Raw genomic sequence first — 21,132 nt, 5'->3', positions numbered from 1 at the left:
AGTATTTTCAGAATTCTTGACAAAAATATCTCAATAAAGGCTGCTCTTTCCTAAACCTCAACCTCAGAGCTTCCCTGGAGGATGACTCATCTTGAGCAGAGGCAGCGCAGCAGACCTGTATGAGCAGGGTGTGGGCTTGGACAGCCCTGGGTTTGCAACTGGCTTCGCTGCTTGCTGGCTGGGTGGGCCTACAATTCAGTCATCTCACCTCCCTGGGCAAAGATTTCTTCATTCAAAGAATGCATAATGACCCTGCCTCCCAGGGTTGGAATAAAACTTCTTTAAAATAATGCAGCACAGAAAAGAGCTTAGAAAGATGTTTGTGTGCAGCAGTGTGAGGGGGGACAGATCATGTGTTCCAAGGGAATACAGGAAGGGTTTAATAAAAGGTCTTCCTGATTCTGTCCCCTGCCTGCATCTCTAATTTTCTTGTTCCTATCGCCCTTTCTCACTCAGTGTGGTGTTTCTTCTGCTAAAAACATTCTTCCTACCCCTCACCCCACACTTGCCTCACTCCCTCTTCCTCCCTCTTCATGTTGCTGCCCTCCCTGGCCTTCCAGACTGGATCAGGTCCCCAGGCTGAACTTTTTGAAACCAAGTTGTACTTTCTCTTCACAGCATTTCCTGCTGTATCTAAGATGATGCCACTATCTGTCTGCCACTATTCTTAGAACTTCCTAAGAGCAGGGCTCTACTGTTTTGCCCACAGCTCTATCCCAAATGCCTAACAAGAACCTGCCACATAGTAGGTCCTCAATAAATATTTGCTGAATGAATAATAAAACTTAGCTTGAACTTTCTTTTGATTATACAACAGTCAACAGACGTATATTAAGAAATCATTCTTGGCCAGGCATGGTGGCTCATGCCTGTAATCTCAGCATTTTGGGAGGCCGAGGTGGGCAGGTCACCTGAGGTCAGGAGTTCGAGACCAGCCTGGCCAACATGGCAAAACCCCATCTCTACTAAAAATACAAAAATTAGCCAGGCATGGTGGTGAGCATCTGTAATCCCAGCTACCTGGGTGGCTGAGGCAGGGAGAATTGCTTGAACCCAGGAGGCGGAGGTTGCACTGAGCTGAGATCGCACCACTGCACTCCAGCCTGGGTGACGGAGTGAGACTGTGTCTCAAAAAAAAAAAAAAAATTATTCTTCACCATCTAAAATTTAACTCACAATGGATCAAAGGCCTAAATGGAAGAGCCAAAACTATAAAACTCTTAGGAGAAAACATAGGGGTAAATGTTGATGACCTTGGATTTGGGAATGGAGTCTCACAATATGACACCAAAAGCACAAGCAACAAAAGAAAAAAATAGATAAATTGAATATTACTAAAATTAAAAACTTTTGTGTTTCAAAGGACATCATCAAGAAAGTGAAAAGGCAATCTGCACAATGGGAGAAGTTTTTCCAAATCACAGATCTGATAAGAAACTTGTATATAGGATGCATTTTAAAAATTCTTATAACTCAATAGCAAAAAGATAAATAACCCAATTTAAAAATAGGAAAAAAAATGAATAGACATTTTTCCAAAGAAGATATAAAATAGCCATTAAGCACATGAAAAGATGCTCAACATCATTAGGTATCAGGGAAATATAAATCAAAACCATAATGAGATACCACTTAACACCTACTATAATGGCTAGAATCAAAAATTCTGATAATAACAATTATTGGTGAGGATCAGAAACCTCATTCATACACAGCTGGTGGTAGTGCAAAATGATGCAGCCATTTTTGAAATATAGTCTAGCAGTTCCTCATAAAGTTAAAGACAGAGTTAGCATTTGACCAGCAGTTTTACTCTATGATATACCCAAGACATATGAAAAAATGTCCATACAAAAACTTGTGTATGAATGTTCATAGCAGAGTTATTCATAATAGCCAAAAAAGAGGAAAGAACCCAAATATCCATCACCTGATAAATGGATAAATGAAATGTAGTCTATCCATACAATGGAATATTATTCAGCCATAAAGGAGGAAGTACTGATATATGCTATGACATGAATGAGTCTTGAAAACATTCAGTTAAGTGAAAGAAGCCAGACCCAAAAGGCCACATATTATATGCTTCTATTTATATGAAATATCCAGAATAGGCAATCCATAGAGACAGAAAGTAGATTAGTGTTTGCCTTGGGTGTGGGAGAAGGGATGGGAGGATGAGGAGTAAAAAGCTAAAGGGCACAGTGTTTCTTTGGGCCATGATGGGAATATCATAAAATCAGTTGTAATGATGGTTTCACAACTCCATGAATATGCTAAAAAAAATCAAATTCTGTCCTTTAATGGGTCAATCATATGATATATGAATTACATTTCAAACTGCAAAAAAAGGGAAAGAGAGATCATTACATGCCTATGAATGTTTAGGTATTAAGAGAAGCATGTGACTCTCACCTGCAACGACTTAACAAGCCAGTTGGGATGACAAACATACATGAAATAATAAGCAATACTAAATCAGTTATAACCAAACACTACACCACGAAGCAAAAGCTGCAGTCCTAAGAAGGCGCACAACCTATGAAGATGGGGCATCTTGCATAGGAGATATCTTAAATTCTGAATACAGAAACTACATCCTGTGACACTTGGTGTTGACACTAGTTATTTTCTAGCACTGTTGTTTGCTTTTCCGTATGTTTTAGTCAGCCCCCACCAGCTAGATCGACTGTTTCATCGCTGCCTTCCCCTAGCTGCAAGCACAGTGCTTGGCACTCACTTAGGGTGATGGGTTCTACGACTGGAGGTGGAGCCAGTGTCAGGATGTAAAGCCTCCTGTCTGAGCTGACCTGTCTCTTTTCATCATGCCTATGTCAACAAGGGATTCCTTTTTGCAAACATCTTTCCCATGTTTCATTTGTTAGCCTATCCCACAGGCCAGGAGGGCAGAAGAGCATGCTAATGTGACTGTCTGGGGAAGTAACTGGAGAATAGGAAGGAGCAGGGAGGCTGGTCTTAATTCAAGGTTACCCAGGGGGCAAGCACCTGGCTGATCAGGGATTAGCATAGATGTTACCATCCTGCTAAACCCAGAAAGCCAGGTTGTTTATCTGTTTGGGAGGTAGATTTATAGTCATGTAAGGGAGAAAAAATTGGTCTAAATCAACCTTTATTTTAGGACGAAAATAAGGGCCTGTGTGTGCAGTAGTGTAAAGAGGGCTGATCATGTCTTCAAGGGAATAAAAACCCAAGCAAATGATAAAGTTACAAAAAAAGTGTTTGTGATCCCCAGTATCCCTGCGACCCTCTAAGATCTACAATTCTGAGATGGGGAAGATTACCTTAAGCCAGCCTCAATGTTCCTTTGGAGATCCTGTTCCATTTAATATATCATTTAATGTATTTGTTCATTTAGGCCATGACTCATTGCTTCTCTGAATTCTATTTTTTACTTGTTGTTTCTCAGTTGGATTTTTTTTCCACATATCAGATGTTCAGCTATTTGTCTAATAGGACAATACCTACTTTGGGGCTGAGAAACTGACCACATAGTTTTATTATTTGTAAATTGTAAAAGACTGTAGTAAAAATGTCTTCCCCTAAATTTGCCAAGATTGAGAAATCACCCTAAAGTCAGCATGTGATAAAATGCAAATTGTGTTACGTATTTTCTCAGGTATAATTCTGAGGCACCCAGAGGAAGATGGTGGCTACCTACCTATATGTTATTGTCTAATATTTGAACATATTCCCCATCAGGCTGGGGAAAGCAGACAAGGAACCTGAGCCAAGAGAGCAGGAATCTCATGATGGGCAGAGCAAAATGGAGACTAACCAAGATGGTGGACCACATGGCTGCCTAGAAATAATCATTTGTTAACTTTTATGTGTGGCTGAGTTTATAGCTGATGTATGCGTACATACAAATGATATATTTATAGGTAAATGCATAGAAAAGTTCTAGAGTGATACACATCAAGCTGATAAATTCTGGAAAGAATACATTAAATTGGGGCCAAGGGAAGTGAAATGATTGCCTTTTACTCTAAATACCTTATTGTCATTGTTTTAACAAAAAATGAAATATATTTTAAAATATATTCATAGAATCCTTGCATAATAAAAAAACATAAATAAGAGACTAACGAGAGCGGGTATAAGATTACATTCTGATTACTAAAAAAATAAAATTAGAATAGTATAATTAGGAGAGAATAAAAACCATCTGTAATCCTGCACGCAGAGATAATTGCATGAGAACATTCCTCACCCAAATCCAGAACAATGGGTTGTAGTCCAGGCAGAAGAAGTCTCTACTAGTAGAGAACTGGTACCACACCAATAGGACTAGGGGCAAGAGGCCAGAACTGGGCCTATCATCCTAAGGTCTGACCAGATGGAGCCATTGGCTAAGTAAGGAAGAAGCAAGCAGCTGGTCAGGCAGTGGGGTTGGGGCCAAAATTAGAGAGCAGAGCTTAGAGGGAACAGCACCAGCAAGGTGGAGGGAGTGGGATTGGGGTCTCAGATACTGGAGTGAGATGTTCACCTTCACTACTATTTTCATTCTGTGCCCATAAATAATAAAATTCATCTGCAGGAAGTCAGGAGTTACCATTGGATCTTGGCCAAATAAGATGCTGGGATTACACACAGAGTTAACACTACCACACAGAGACCTCACCCTAGGTCTGTGGTAGAAATGGGACTGGGACGAAGCTCCTAAAAATATGAGTTAGTGGCCTTAAAGGTCAGTCTTAGATAAGGGAAGGGAAGCCTGTGACAGAAAGAAGAGTGACTTGGAAAGAGTCTGGAAGAGTCTAGAGGCAATGGGGATGCTACTGGCATTGGGACAGTCCTTCATTGTGTGGACTGTTTGTGCATTGCAGGAGGCTGGGCACCCTGGCCTTCATTCACTGAAGAAATAGGGCCATCCCCACCCCTGCCCTAGTCAGAAGGTGACCCAACCCAACAGCACACTTCCAATCATCCCTATGGATGGAAAGCATCCTCATTTGGAAAGCACCAGATCCAATGCCTAACTAACAGACGGTGGAGGGCTATAACCCACCAATTCTCTCCTGCTGCAGGAAAGTGGAACTGTGGCTTCGACCTGACTGTGTGTGCCTGGACCATAGAGAATGGGCTAGGTTGGAAAGGCTCTGAGGAACAGAAAAAAGAGGGGAAAGGCATAGAATCAAGAGGCAGAGTAGGTGCAAGAGGGCCATCCCCACTTTACCCTCTGATGGAGAGAAGGGAAAGTCTGTGCCACCCTGAGCAGCAGCAGGAAGCACTCGGGGAACCCCTGAGAAGGGCCCTGCTTCATACCACTGGTTATGAAACAAGGCATCTATGTCAGTCCTTTAGCCTCCCGGGCTCTAGCTTTTGGATTTTATATCTTTTTAAGGAGGTTGAAGAAAGCCATTTGTTAGATCTGCTGTGACTATTTAAAGAAATGTGCTCTTAACCTATCACAGCATTAAACTTGAGATAGGGTCTGCCATATCAGTAAGATGTGAACTCCTCTATCTCAGGATCTCGCTATATTTAACCACTTAGACAGAAAGACAATTTTCATATTTACATAGGATATAGATAGTAATCATCCAATAAGCCTTGGTTCTAATTTTAAATGCACATCTCTAGGCATCTCAATAACTGGACAACATTGCAGTGCTTGCAATCTTAAATTAAGAGCTCAGTCTCTCATTCTATGTGGGAAAATGCATGGCATTTCTGGGTTTGCTCATTTCATTCTCACAAGCAAGTTAATTGCTTGAGGATATGTGTGGATACATTTTTCACCTAATGCTGGCCTACACAAAACTGCTCAAGGAGCAGCTGAAAACATTATTCTTTTTGAATTTGTGAAACAAAAACCAACAAGAGTTTAACATGGTAGATTACAAATGTAGGGCCTTGAAAGAAACAATAGGTACTCCAGCCCTTGGATAGTTCTAATCTTATTGGAAGGGAGCCCCCACATTTTCCCACTCATTTGTAGAGAAACTGAGCCAAAATCAGCTGATTGCCTCGATTTCTCTACAAAGAAGTGGGAAATGTGCGATTTGCCTCAGTTCCTCTATAGAGGGGTGGAAAAGCTCTGCTTTTCTCCATTCTTTGGGGCCCACGTTGGCTCTGGGTGTAGCCCTATATTATCAGCTCAGAGAACTATGGGCAGTAGCAATAGCCATGAACCCTTTTTCGAGTGGTAACCCCATGTGGGGCATTGCACTAAACACTTCGCAGGTATTATCTCATTTAATCATCACGGCATCTCAGTGAGGTGGATGCTATTCATTTTACAGATGGTAAAACTGAGACAGCACTCAGGAAACTAAAACAATAACACAGTCGAGGTCTCTAAAACGCCCACTTTCCATTCTCTGAAGCATTCCCTGTTTCTGGCCATGAAAGAATAACCCCATACCTCTTGCTGTGGGATCCCAGGACACATAGGAAGAACCAGAGAAAAATGCAGGGCCTGGGTCAGGTTCTGATACTGCGGGCCCCTTGAGTGGCCCCCCAAAGGCAGGATCACATATTCATTTATCCAGTACTGTTAGGGGCAGGCTTGCAGTGCAATTTTTTGTTGTTGATGTTGTTGAGGGTCACGTAGGCCTTCCCGAGTGAAAGGAAAGAATTAGTCCCCTCGGTCTGTCCCTTCCTTCCCTTGCTTATTCAGCACCTTCTTCCTGATAGCAGGGAATATCTGGAGTTGGTGAACTGGAACCCAAGCAGATCAATATCATGTGCACAAGAGGACGTCGTTAGCAGAGCACTAATGCTCATCATGGATACATCCAGTGTGTCAATCATTGTACAGAGGTTAAATAGACTCTGTCTAATGCCAGGAGATTCATCTTACTGGAACATGGGACATTTTTCTGCCTCGCTTACTCAATACAAATTTAGAGAAGGTAAACTACATGTTATTTTTAAATATTTGGAATAAGGGTTTGTAGGTAGTGCTTGCATAAATAATAAAAACATCATCTATATATATATAATATATATAACATATATTCAAAACTGTAGACAAATGTCTTCCAATCACACTGTGTGCAAAACCTTTTGAAAAACTTGAATACAGTTTCACTGTGCTAGGGACACATCCTGTAAGGTACCCAAATGCCAAATTCTTTTGCAAAATGACACCTATGCTGGTAGTTTTCACTTAAATATTTTGCAAAATTAGTGTTCATGTTTTTGTTTTTATTTTTTGGTCGTCTTTTTTTAAATGAAGGCACAAGACTATTGCAATTAATAATGACTAACAACCTAAGTAAATCTGAATTCCCTTCCTGACGCTGCCGTCACCTGCCCATGCAGGAGTGGCTTTCTGTGGTGGTGAGCAAAGGTGGAGGTCTGTGCCACGTATGCCATCTTCCCTTCACACGGTGCCTCCTTTCTTTCCATTGTGTTGGGAGGCCTGGTCCTTTGCTCAAGCTTAAAATTATCTGTGGCCCTTTAAGGGATGTGGAAACAAACACAAGAAGACATGAAGTAACTGATACTTTTTTTTTAACTGATAGAAAATTTCTAAGAATACCTCTTCTTAAAGTTAGAGTATTTCACCAAATTTGGTTAACCAAAGCCAATTCATGCAAAAATAATAGCTATATTATAGGCCATGGATTTTGTCTTAAAGGATATTACTTTCTCATAAAAACTCCTACACAAATGCGAATGCAGAGAGATACATTTTGTCAGATGTCTAGCCACACAGATAAAATTTCTCTGCTTGTCATTTTTTGCACCTATGATCCTAAAAGGAAAAGAGAAATTGTGAACTCCCGGTGCCAAAGGCATCCCTAGGCCCTAGGACACAGTGACACAAAGAAATGAAAATCCTTTCAAATCAGCAAATAATGATTGATCCCCAACTGCTTGGAGAGATAGTACTATCTAGCTACCCCAGGACTCAACACCTTTCACTCAAAGCCCCCAATAAGCTAGAAAGCTGGGGTCAGAGGGTTTGTGCAAGACACTGGTCCTTAAAAAGAGTCCACAGATCTCAACTCCTTGCTGAGCTATTCAGCAGAAAGTGCTGCGTAAAGCTGGACTGCTGAAGCATCCCTATGTGATGCTGGTGTAAGTGGGTAGCACTAATGCTGGTGTGAGCTATTTATTTATGCCACTGCTATCTTCCTGGGGCATGCTGGACCAGAGGTGGACTAGGATTTGTTTATCTTGTTATATTGGTCTTCTGCTGGATTAATTTAAAACTGCTTTTAAAATAAACTACAAGGCCCTTTAGACACTTTTAAACTGTGGCTGCATATATAAATATTTAAGAGAAGTAACAACAGAAACCATAATATGCTTCTAAAGTCTTTCACAAATACATGTGAAAGTGCTTGGTACACATTGACAAGCTTGTTCAAATAAGATATTCTCCATATCACTGCTATTTATAAACAAAAAAGATATTATCCATATCACTGAGATTTACAAACAAACAAGATATTATTCTCTATATCACTACTATTTTTTTTTTAAAAAAGGACTTTAGCCAGGCACGGTGGCTCATGCATGCAATCCTAGCACTTTGGGAGGCCGAGGCGGGTGGATCACCTGAGGTCGGGAGTTCAAGACAGCCTGACCAACATGGAGAAATCCTATTTTCCCCCATCCCCCATAAAAAATGCAAAATTAGCCGGGCATGGTGGCGCATGCCTATAATCCCAGCTACTCAGGAGGCTGAGGCAGGAGAATCGCTTGAACCTGTGAGGTGGTGGTTGTGTTGAGCTGAGATCGCACCATTACACTCCAGCCTGGGCAACAAGAGTGAAACTCCGACTCAAAACAAACAAACAAAAAAGAGCTGTTGCACAGAGGTAATGATTAGGCTTAATTGTGTTAGAGAGCTTGGGTTTGGAAGGAATTCTGGAACACATAGACTAGTTCTATCCAATAGAAAGGCAAAGAAAGACCTCCATCTGTATGGTTCTGACCTCATCTGAATTGTTCTGGGTAAATCAGACAATCTAGGTAACAGACATCACCAGCACGTTAACCCTGTTTGAGCTGGTTTGCCTGTCTTTGTAGTCCAGGCAGTGCATCGTCCTCTGATATTTACCCCAACACTGTTTCTCTGTGTTCTGTGGGTCTGGGCTTGGTGTTCTCTGCAGGACATCAATCACATCAGCAATGAGAGAGGTGTTGTGCCCAAAACACAAAGGAGTTGTGGAAGGGCTCGTGATCTAAAAATTACTGCTGCTGCATTGTTTACAGGGCCTTTAAAAAGTCCAACAGAACCTTCTCCCCTTGTGGCCCAGGGCTTTGTTTGCACACAGACAAGGACAAGAAGCCCATTCTCTGCCAGGTCATTGCATTCATACTTTCATCTTTCAGGGGATGCTAGAAACTCTTATCAGGGGAATAATCTTGTAGCCCATAAAACTGAGAGCAGCAGTCTTTTGCCTTGAAGTACCTTTTAAGAAATTCTTTGACTGAAATCCACCCATATTCTCATTACGAATATTATATAGTCCCCAAAATATTTTCTAGGAACAGCTCTCCCCATTAGTGTTATGAAAGACCACAGCAGAGGGTCCCTGCCTCAGACAAGTGAAGGCCAAGGTGCCTGAAGGAAGGAAAGTGAGTCATAAAAGAAGTAAGTCATAAAATCACATAAAAATGTGATGTGTTGTTTGGGTTTATGTGTTTTCCTATAGTTGTGTTTTTTTATTCAGATGATTTATGCATATTATTTTCATTGAACATAACAGATTCTTTAGCCCATCTTCACCTTCCTGTGACCTTGGGTTTTATGGTATGATAACAGTGTCGATTACAGTCACGTTGGATCCAAATCAACCCTGGAATAACCTAGTTGACAGTGTGTGGCAGAGAGCTGTGGATAAACAGGGGAGACTGTCATTATTAGAGGCAGAGGGGTCGGGGCTCACATGGGAGTTATGGGCTGCATGGTGGGGACACCATGAACCCCAAGAACTAGTGAAAAGGGATGTGAGCAGCACAGTCATCCTCTTGCTGACTTTTCCATTTGGTTTCCAGGCCTGCACTTGAAAAAACAAAACATAATCATGTCTCTGAATATAAACTGGGCTTCTCCCAGCACACGGCTACTGGAAACATTACACTTTGCTTCTTCCCAGACTTCTGCATATTTTTTAATTAAATTTTTATTTTTATTTTTTAAATAGAGACAGGATCTCACTATATTGCCCAGGCTGGTCTCAAACTCCTGGGTTCAAGAGATCCTCCTGCCTTGGCCTCCCAAAGTGTTGGGATTACAGGCATGAGCCACTGTGCCCAGCCGCTAATGCATATTAATAACAAAAATAATAGCTCCCAATTTTTGAGCATTTTCTTTGTGCCATGCAATATCTACATGCTTTATAGACATTGATTATCTTAGTTAATCCTCCCATCAGCCCTGTGAGGTGGGCTAATATTATCTCTCTTTTACAAATGAGGAACCAAATACAGAGATTGGAGGGCTTGATCTGGTAGGTGGCTGAGATACAAATGGAAGTTTAATGCTTACATTAAGCAGGACATGGGAGCGTTTCTTTCTTCTTCAATTTGTTTTTACCTCCAAGGCCTTGCCTTGGTCTTCAGCCCCCTGAGCTTCACCTTTCTAGCACTGGTTCTTAACTTCTTACTGAAAGAAATGAGAAGCCACTGATCTCTATGAACATGAGCTTTGTGTCGACGTCTGGGGGTGAGATGCCCTAGTCAGCCGCTCATGCTGGGGTGATGGGAAGAGTGAGCAGAAACTTTTTTTGTGTCTTGCCCACCAGTGGCATCATATTTGAGCTCTTGAACGGTGCTGAGATGCATTGAAATAGGGGACATTTAGAAGAGCCTGGGGCCTTAGGGGGCCTCTTTAAAGAACAACCACCTCGGAGGAGTTTTCAGTTATCAGCCAAAGAATCCATTTCCTCCCACAAGCATAGAGCTTTGAGGGCATATTTTATGCTGTGGCTTCTGAGAGCCTATTTTTATCACTGTCCAGTTATTGATGAACTGAAATGTCTTTTATTTTCCATTGACACTGTCATCTTTTGCTATTTATTTTAGGTAAATATAATGTTGTGATGGCAAAACTTCACCTCTATTTCCACAAAACAGAAGAGGAGCAATTTATGAAGCTATTTGATTCATTCTCAAGGAGATTCTTTCTTAGTTAATAAAGATGGTTGCAGTCCTGTTTTGAGTTTCTGCGTGGGACTTTTCTTTTCTTTTCTTTTTTCTCTCATTTTTTTTTCTTTTTGAGATGGAATCTTGCTCTATCATCCAGGCTGGAGTGCAGTGGCTCGATCTCAGCTCACTGCAACCTCTGCCTCCTGGGTTCAAGTGATTCTCCTGCCTCAGCCTCCTGAGTAGCTGGGATTACAGGTGCCTGCCACCACATCCGGCTAATTTTTGTATTTTTAGCAGAGACTGGGTTTCATCATGTTGGTCAGGCTGGTCTTAAACTCCTGACCTCATGATCCACCCACCTCAGCCTCCCCAAGTGCTGGGATTACAGGCTGGGTGGGACTTTTCAATATGAAAGATCTTAGATTTTTAAAGTTTGTCATTTGCCTCTGCTGCTGTGTGGAGATTTCCATTTTGGAAACATTTTGCTCAGCGTCAGGACTATGTGAGCTGCTGCAGTTATGTGACCTCCTTCCCTGTCCCTTCCAGAGGGCAAGGATTTCTGCTGGGAAGGGCTGAACAGCCACAGCCACGAGCTCTTGCACTGTCATTCCTCAGTCCCTGCAGGAGGATGTCCTAGAGCAACTTACAGAGCTGAGCGCTGCTCTGCCCCCTGCAGTCCCCAGGGACACGGGGGTGGGGGGAGCCCAGGGCTGTCTCCAGCAAGCTGTCCATCATTGTGGCGATTCAGAAAGCTGACCTGAGATCCAGCTGGACTTCCTGTGCCAGTACCTTCCCAGCAGCTTCCTGAGAAGTCGGCAGGCACCATCTTCCCTTCCCCTGGGAAAACCAAAGGAGTGATCCAGAAAGATCAAGACACTATGTCCCCTAATTCCCTCCCTGTTAATTTTCCTGTGAGAGAGAAACTTCTCAAAGACAGTGTTTGCCAAGGAAAATCAAGAGGGAACCTTGCCCCATGGGCTGTTTTTCTAAGGGAAAGCTTAGAGAGTATGTGAAACCACCTGACTTTTAAGCCTAGAAATCAAATTTGAAATGTAGTATAAGAAATGTAGGATTTCCTTAGGTGAGGAATTATTATTTTATTTTAAACAACTTTTGAATAAGTAATGCAGTCACATGGGTCAAAATTTAAACAGATAGACAATAAATGGTCTCTCATGCCACCCTATGCTGTAGCCACTCAGTTTCAACCTTCTTGTGTATCCATTCAGAGATCTTTCATGCATTCACAGCACATGTATATCTACTCGCCACTTTTCCCACGAATGGTAGCACATTATGTTTAGCACCTTGCTTTTTTTCTTTTTTTTGAGATGGAGTCTCACTCTGTCACCCAGGTTGGAGTACAGTAGTGTAATCTTGGCTCACTGTAACCTCCTCCTCCCAGGTTCAACTGATTCCTGTGCCTCAGCCTCCCGAGTAGCTGGGATTACAGTATTTTTAGTAGAGACTGGGTGTCACCACGTTGGCCAGGCTGGTCTCACACTCCTGACCTCAGGTCCTCCTGCCTCGGCTTCCCAAAGTGCTGGGATTACAGGCGTGAGCCACTGTGCCTGGCCGCACCTTGCTTTTTTTCATTTTACAGTATATTTTACAGGTCTTTTGATATCTGTCCATAAAGAACCTTCTCTTCTCTATGGCCACGTAGTATTCTGCCATGTGAATGTACTATTAGTTTTCTATACTGTCCCCTATGGTTGGACAATTATTTTCTATGGTTTAGCTATTCAAATCTGGACTAGTCACTGAGAACAGTTGGGAATCTGTCTACTTGGAGATATTTAAAAATGAAAGTTATCACATGGACACATAGAGGGGAACAACACATACTGGGGCCTATCAGAGGGTAGAAGGTGGGAGGAGGGAGAGGATCAGGAAAAATAACTAATGGGTATGAGGCTTAATACCTGGGTGATGAAGTAATCTGTACAACAAACCCCCATGACACACGTTTACCTATATAGCAAACCTGCACATGTAAGCCTGAACTTAAAATAGAAGTTAAAAAAAAAGAAATTTTAAATTGTACCTATAGGAGAGTGTCCTGACAGTCCCTTTTCAACAAAGATGGTGTCAGCTGATGATTGCTGAAAACCTGGACCCAGAATCCTCCACAGCAGGCCCTAAGGCACTAGGTGGCTGCTAAGAAGGATTCATTCACTTTTACAGTAATTTAAAACATGAATGTGAAAACTTTAATATAGTATTTGATAATAACTTAGAAACATATCCATGTGTGCTTAAATGAGGGTTATCCTAACGTTTGCATTTAAAGCACTATAGTTAACATGTTAAACCCCAGAACACATTTGACATCTGTTCCATGCTGCCATTGCGCTTAACCTGGGAACCTTCCCTTCACCTTATGCTGTGCATTTCTAATGCAGTAGAGAAGGATTCATTGCCTTCTAATTCAGAGCTTTAAAGAGTCAAACTAAAGCTATAGTGATTAGCCTTCAACAACATTTGAGCTACATTTAATTATAGTCTTCAAATCAATTTCCCCATTTTGGAGCTACATTATTTATATCACTGACATAATAACATCTATTTTTGATAGACTTCAGAACCTTGCCCCATCAGCCATATTGCTAGAACAAAGGTTCTTGGAACATGTGCTGTAGGGGGAAGTGGAGGCAGGTGGAACAGCACATCCTTCTGAAATCCAGTTTGGAGAGCTGGACTTGAAATAAATGGCTCAAGAAGAACAGCTGGTTCAAGTTCTCAGTTAGATCACAGAGCACAGTGCTTTTTCTGGGGCTCACTCTTAGGAGCCTGTGAAGTAACCGAATTGTGCACAGGCCACTAGGAGATGCCAGCCGAGAGGTCACTTTGCCTGTGTGCTGTGATTTCCTTTATGGATGAGAACTGAGGCCAGCTGCCTCAGCTTCCTCTCATTGAAGTCCCAGTGCCAGGCATGTTTTTATAAGACATGGGTAAAACAAGCAAAAGAGCTTCTTTTTCCCATATGCCTTGGTTCTGTCTCTAAGGCCCATTAGTCCCACCAGCCACCTCACCCACATGGTTATGCTTTCACCCAAGTGCCTTTGGCCATGCTGGCTCATGGCTCTAACCATCACCTGGTGAGGAGGATGAACCCTAAATCTCAGATTATAAGGAGAGCAGCTGGCCTTCAGGTCTTTGTCCACAAAACCCAGGGCTAGATATACATGGACAATACCATCTACAGAGGCTGCATCCCCTGAGTTCTAATCTTCATTAGAGAGTCTTAGAATTAGAATCTTAGAATTACCTTCACCAACAAGATCTGGAGACAAGTCGTGTCAAGCACTGCTCTTTCTCACCCTCCCACACCTCCACTCTCAAGAGCCTGGTCCTCTGAGATGCCTAACTTCCTTTAGAGTATTCCACCTGTCCCACCACACACTGGGCACTAGAGGGCTAGCAACCAGGCATGATGAGGAGACAGTTAATAGGGACATTTCCCTGAGTTCATTACTCTTGTTCTGCTGCGGTCACTGTGACCCTCGAAGAAGACCACAGGAGAAAAGACTACACTGTGAGTGGGTGGCTGTGGTCTTGGTGGGTGTGACTATGAGTGAAGAAAAGAGGTAGAGCCAAGGGTTAAGGAGCTGACTTGGGGACTACAACATATCTCTACAGAAATTTCATCAATTTAGTCATTCACTCATTAATTTCACAAATATATATCACGTCTTTACTATGTGCCAAGGACTGTTTTATATGCTGTGGATATAGTCGGGGATGAACAAAATAGGTAATAACATTGCATTTAGGTCACAATATGGTGAAATCATTTCCTGGTCATTTTTAGTTGTTTTAATTTTTCTAAAAATAGACACAGAAACATACATACCAAAATGCAGAGTAGCCATCTTTCTACTTTCTAATAAAAGTATACTGCAAGAAGGTGTATGCCTAAAAAATGTTAGCATGGGCTAAAAACCCCATGCTTGTAATTTCAGTTCAGTACCCCATTACAATAAGACTAACCTCCCACAGAAAATGAGAGAAGATACAGCACTGCTCCAAAAAATGGAGGATCTTCTGGAAAATTGTTAATACATGCCAATACTTAGAACAGTAACTGACTCATGGCAAGCACTCTAGACGTGTCAGCTATCGGCATCATCATTGCCTTCATCATTATATTAGGCAAAAAGAGAAGCATATGCAAAGGTCTGAAGGTGAGAGAGAACATGGCATGTTCAAGGAGCTTAAAGGAACTTGTGATTGGCGAAAGATGGTGAGATATTGATATTGAGACCGGGAGGGGACAGACCATGGGGAACCTTGTAAGTCATGTCAAAGAATTTGGACTTTGGCCCCAGGGAGCTACTGATATGTTCTCACTGTCCTCTCCATACTCTAAGTTAGGGTCTCATATCCATTCCTCTTGACTTCTCAAATGGAATATTATTTGGCCTCTCTGCTTCTCCTTTTCCTCTTCTTCCATAGCCTGGTTGTAGCTGTCATAGCTTCCTATCATTCGTAAGACAGGGCTCCCATTAGCTCTCTTACTCTAAAACCTTTAGTGGCTACCCATTGTCCACAGAATCCAGCCAGTTGTCTGAATCTGTCATGTAAGCAGTGCTATGCTTTACTCTCCCTGGCATGCCCCCTACATCTAGTCACATAGAGCTACTTGTTTCCAAATGCCTCCATGCTTTCAACACCCTCCCTAAATGCCCCATCTCAATCCTGAAATCTGGCTGATCACTGAGCCCAAGGAAATGGTCATCCAGGATATTATTATAGAATCAAAACAAATCCAGTCTTTATGGCAGTAGGTTGGAGATAAAGTGGGTGAAAAGAGGGACTACACGGCAGGAAGCAAATCAAATTATCCTCCCTCCCTCCCTCCCTTCCTTCCTTCCTTCCTTTCTTCGTCTCTTCTGACAAACATCTCTGTCGGGTGGTTAAAAATACTTGGCCCAATGCCTTGCAGCTCACCTAGATGCTCTGGTATTGTCATGGTTCCCTGCTTAATTACTGTTATCAACTTTCTAGATTTTTGTAAATTCAACACAGTGAATAATGAGGTAAATAAAACTGATGAACTCCTTTGCTATGTACACAGACTATTTCTATAAAAATGTCACACGTATTATTAGCTTGGATCTAATCTTCTCTTGCATCTTACAAATTTTTCCTAATGAACCTATTGGCTTTCCAGTGAGGGCATTATTTACTCAGTGTTAGATTTTTAATTCCTCTGGATTGATTACAGTCTGTGTATTTATTGCTTCTAACATTTCTGCACTGAATAATTTCCCCCAGTGAATATGCATCTGAAATTCAACAAATCAGACAGGCCTGAAGCCTGGGGCACAGCATTAACTAGTTCTGGCCAACCCTGGACCTTGGATCAGCTACTTACCCTCTCTAGTCAGTTTCTTTACTTCATCCAGAAAAAGCTTTCCACCCACTCTTAGTTCACAGGGTTGCCAGAAGACTAAATAATGCAAAATATTCCCGTAAAGGATTTTTTAAAATAAAAGGACCAGTCTTTAAAATTGCACAATTCAACACAATTGTTGAATTGTTATTCAACAATTATTGGGAGCCTCCTATGAACCAGCTGGACTCAAGCACCAGGGTGACAAAATGAATCAGCCAGATATTGTTGTTAGACCTCCTACCCCTCACCCAGCCTTCGGAAGCTTATACACTAGTGGGACAGACAGGCATCTAAACAACTTTCTATCTTGTTTTCAAGCACATAGAAAAATTAGCAAGAGGTGAGTTTATTTTAGACAGAAAAAAATAGGCTCAATCAGATGACAGTTTTAAAAATAAAGTTCTTTGTAGAATGCAGAAAACCTCTAAAGCAAAAGATACTTTTTGCCCTTCTTTGGAGTGCAAACTGTCCCTGAAAAATAACAAATCCGTTGGACTGAATTCCTGAATTATTGAAAAGCATGCCAAAAAAGTAAAAAACAAACACTGAAGGTCAAAAATGGGGATGTAGAAAAAGGAAGCATGGCTAAGTCAGGGTTCTTTCAGGGAGAAAATCATTGATGACAATAGGCACTAGGCTTAGTGAAAGATCTAAATACAGAACCCATAAGAAATCTAAGATAGCTCAAAATTTATCATATAGGTCAGGCTCTACCAAACTATGACCAACGCAGAAGCCTGGAAATGTGTACTGCAAATGCATACTTGGAAAAGAAATTATTCTTTGCTTACTCTTTCTGCAGCTGGCTAGGACAAGCAATCTAGAAATAACTTCCAAGTATGGGCGGAATGACAGGGAAGCTCTAAAGCTACACTCACACTTTCGCGATGTCCCCATCATCAAGGCATAATGGAGACTTAGACACATAAGGCACTGGATCCAGTCCAGGAAAGAATGAGGTTAAAGGAAATAAGCCCCAAAGCCCAAGGCTTGCTGGAGGTACTGGCTTATAACAGGAGGGACCCTTTTTGCATCTCGTCTAACAATAGTTAGCATCTACTGAGCACCTACTATGTGCCTCACACTGTGCTAAGCACTTTGTTTTTAAATGTCCTTCAATACTTATTTGAAATAAGTACTGTTCTCACTGCATTTTAGAGATAAAATTAAGGCAGAGAGAGATTAAGCAACTTGTCCATAATCAATTCAGCTATTGAGTCCAAGACCCAGAATGAACCCAGTGCCTCTGTTTGTAACCTCTGAGCCGTAAGGGGTGGTTCCTCCCTTCCAAAGACTACGTTGTCCAGCCTGAGATGAAAGAAACACTTCTTGCAACATTTTCCCTGGGGCTCACTCTACCATGATGAACTTTTCTGTGATTAGGTTGCCAGGGTGTTTGAAAGAGTATATGAAAGAAAATTAATGAATTCTCTCTCCCAAAGAGTTAGAGATGGGTAAGGGTGAGGTCAGGGGAAGTTTTAATAGGAGCCAAATAAAATAAAGATAAAAACATAAGCAGTGGCAGAAGCCCTCAGAAAAGGAACAACCAGGAATCAGCAATGTGGCCCAAATAGCAGCAAGGCCAGTCAGCTGGACTCCCGGTGTACTAGGGTGAAAGGGAGATTCAGACAGGGGGATGACATGAACTAGGTTCAGAATCACAAAACTGCAGGGGCATATTGAGAAAAGGGGTCATTCCAGAAAATGTGCTCAGTGGTGGAGGCTAGGAAGAAAGACGTAAGCAGAAGGACTTCAGGGACTCCCCCTGGACACAGGAGGTACTAGAAAGAGAAAGAGCCTGGCCTAACCAGTGCCCGAGAGAGATGCATCAGCTAGGACTGAGGAAGGCAGGCCAGGCTTCCTGGGGTACTGCTATCTGACAGCCTCCCTATGAGGCTGGCCCCTCTGCAGATTCCATCGCCTGACTCAGGGAGAGTGAGGGCCCTGCAGATTGTTCGTGTCACTGGGGAAGGGCGGGTGGGGGGGGGGTGGTGGCACAGATCATTTGTGTCACTTTGTCACTAGGCAAAAGGGCAGAATCTGCCATCTTCCATCAAGACTCAGAATTCCTGCAGTAGCCAAGAAGTTCAGATCCAGGCCCACTATACCCTGAGTTACCACCGTGAAGACTATTCCCTAGGAATGGGAGGCCACATTGAATTATACTCCCATATTTAAGAAACTCCTCTGATACAAGAGATACATCCTTCCCCAAAATGGAATTTAACAGTTTGGTGACCCGGCACAACCACTAGTTGTGGCCTGAAAGTAGGCATGAAAACCTTTGAGAATCCACTTTTCAGCTGATTTTAAATTCCTTGCACAGCCTCCAAAGAGCACCTTGAGCCCTTGGTGAATTCCTTACCCAAAGCTCGCTCACTGATTGCCTTTGGATGATGTTGTTCTGATTGCCTTTGGATGATGTTGTTCACCAGGTGTAGCCACACTAGGTGAGGAGAAACTGGATGAACCCTTTGTCAGCCTAATTGGCTACACTCAGCTGCCTAAAAATAACAGACATGCCATATCTCCAAAGCTTTGGAAATAGGGTGGCAGGCAAGATTTTTATTTTTTAATTCCATGTTCCTGCATTTGCAAATGTCTGGAAAAGAACAGAATTCACCAGTATACCCATTAGGCCCCTGAGTTGGCAGATGCTGCACGCCCCAGTCTACCGAAACCTCGCCCCTCGGTTTGCCCAGGCTCATCGCAGACCTCAAGGCAAGGATCTGGGCTTTCCCAACTCACTCCACCTCCCAGAGACTTCAAGACTTGAGGAAAATGGAAATCTGTGATGCTTAACCAGCAAGCAGGGAATCCCTCCACTAGGAAATGTCTCAGGTTCCTTTAATGTGAGTAGAAAAGCAAAGGCTAGGCAGGGTGCTGTGTCTCATGCCTGTAATCTCAGCACTTCGGGAGGCTGAGGCGGGTGGATCAACTGAGGTCAGGAGTTCGAGACTGGCCTGACCAATATGGTGAAACCCCGTCTCTACTAAAAATACAAAAATTAGCCAGGCGTGGTGGCATGCGCCTATAATCCCAGCTACTAGGCAGGCTGAGACAGGAAAATTGCTTGAACCCTGGAGGCAGAGGTTGCAGTGAGCTGAGGTCGCGCCACTGCACTGCAGCCTGGGTGACAGAGCAAGACTCCATCTCAAAAAAAAAAAAAAAAAAAAAAAAAAGAAAGAAAGAAAAGCAAAGGCTAGACCCCAGAACCCTCTGATTCTTTGTTAGACTGTCTAATTCCAGCCACAACTCAGATGTTTTATCCTCATTCAAACCTGAAACCTGGATAATCTCTCTTCTTGCATAGTATACTAAGGTTCCCCTGCAAAGACAGATGTGTGACAGGGAAGTTTCTTTCTGTATTTCTGGACTAAGTCAGGTAGATGTGAGAAGTGATGGAATTGCTAATCATGAAAATGTAAATAACTTTAAACAAAAATGTTTGTTGCTGTTTGCTGTCCACACATTTGGAAGTCACAGTCATTATTCCATAGGCACAATTCTGAGGTCCGATGTACCTGAAATAAGCACGACTTTCTCTTTGAAAATATTTTCATAAACAAAATGTTGGTGTTAATTTTTAAAGTGGTATTTTAAAATGAGTTTAAAGCAGCATTAATCTGCACCCACAGTACAAAATAATATGACTACGTGTAAATTAACACAGTATAAGCTGAGTTCACAGGTTTCAGGATCAAATTTTTGAAGATGAAGCAGTGAGCACTGAAATTCTGTTTAAGTGGAATTTTCTGACACTCCTGTGGTAGCTCCCCTTTCCTTCCTCCAATAATTTGAATTTAATTATGACAATTTGAATATTTTTCAAAATAAGGTCTACCTTCATCTCTGTAACAACAGACATATGGCTTCATTTAACTTAAATTGCTATGGTTTCATTTAACTTAAATTATTAATTGGTGTATTTGGGGGTATTTTTTTGCAGTCACACACAGAGTAAAACTTCATGTATACGGCCGGGCCCGGTGGCTCACTCCTGTAATCCCAGCACTTTGGGAAGCCGAGGTGGGCGGATCATGAGGTCAGGAGATCGAGACCATCTTGGCTAAAACGGTGAAACCCCGTCTCTACTAAAATGCGGTGGCAGGCGTCTGTAGTCCCAGCTACTCGGGAGGCTGAGGCAGGAGATGGCATGAACCCAGGAGGCGGAGCTTGCAATAAGCTGAGATCATGCTACTGCAGTTCGGCCTGGGTGAAAGAGCAAGACTAAGTCTCAAAAAAAAAAACAAAAACAAAAACAAAAAAAACAACTTCATGTATACAAAAATCAGCTACCCTAACATTGTAGGGAGACAAGAAATGGCTCAGGACCAGAAACTAAATAAAAAGAGGTCTCTAGTTAACCAGAGAAATCTTGGAAAATTCATGCACTAAAGGCTCACGCATTTTACTCAAGGGGCAACTCAGAATCTGTTTAGAATCTATTTGACGTACTATTCTAAACTTATAGGTTGTAAACTACGTAAAAAGGAGAAATAATTCAAGGTATTTCTTCAAGTTCATAATGTTAACATCATCAGTAAGTGATGGCTGACGGCCCATCAGCAATGAAGGAGGCAAACAAAAAAGAAATCACAAAACAATAACTGAAATCCCCTATATGAAGTAGATACAGAACAACTTATTACAGGGGC

General features: G+C 42.1%; 1 long non-coding RNA gene across 1 annotated transcript in view; it reads right to left on the bottom strand.

Annotated features, from left to right (window-relative positions):
- Positions 1–7,189: 7,189 nt before the first annotated feature.
- Positions 7,190–21,132, bottom strand: part of LOC129527969 (uncharacterized) — a 32,149-nt gene continuing 18,206 nt past the window's right edge. The window contains exon 5 of the long non-coding RNA XR_008673080.2: positions 7,190–7,426. This is a non-coding gene — a long non-coding RNA (uncharacterized lncRNA). The remainder of the gene's footprint in view (positions 7,427–21,132) is intronic.

The sequence above is a fragment of the Gorilla gorilla genome, chromosome 19 (genome assembly GCF_029281585.2).
Source record: "Gorilla gorilla gorilla isolate KB3781 chromosome 19, NHGRI_mGorGor1-v2.1_pri, whole genome shotgun sequence".
In the NCBI taxonomy this organism is placed as follows: domain Eukaryota; kingdom Metazoa; phylum Chordata; class Mammalia; order Primates; family Hominidae; genus Gorilla; species Gorilla gorilla.
The sequence above is the reverse complement of the archived record's forward strand: the minus strand, read 5'-3'. Positions and strand labels throughout refer to the sequence as shown.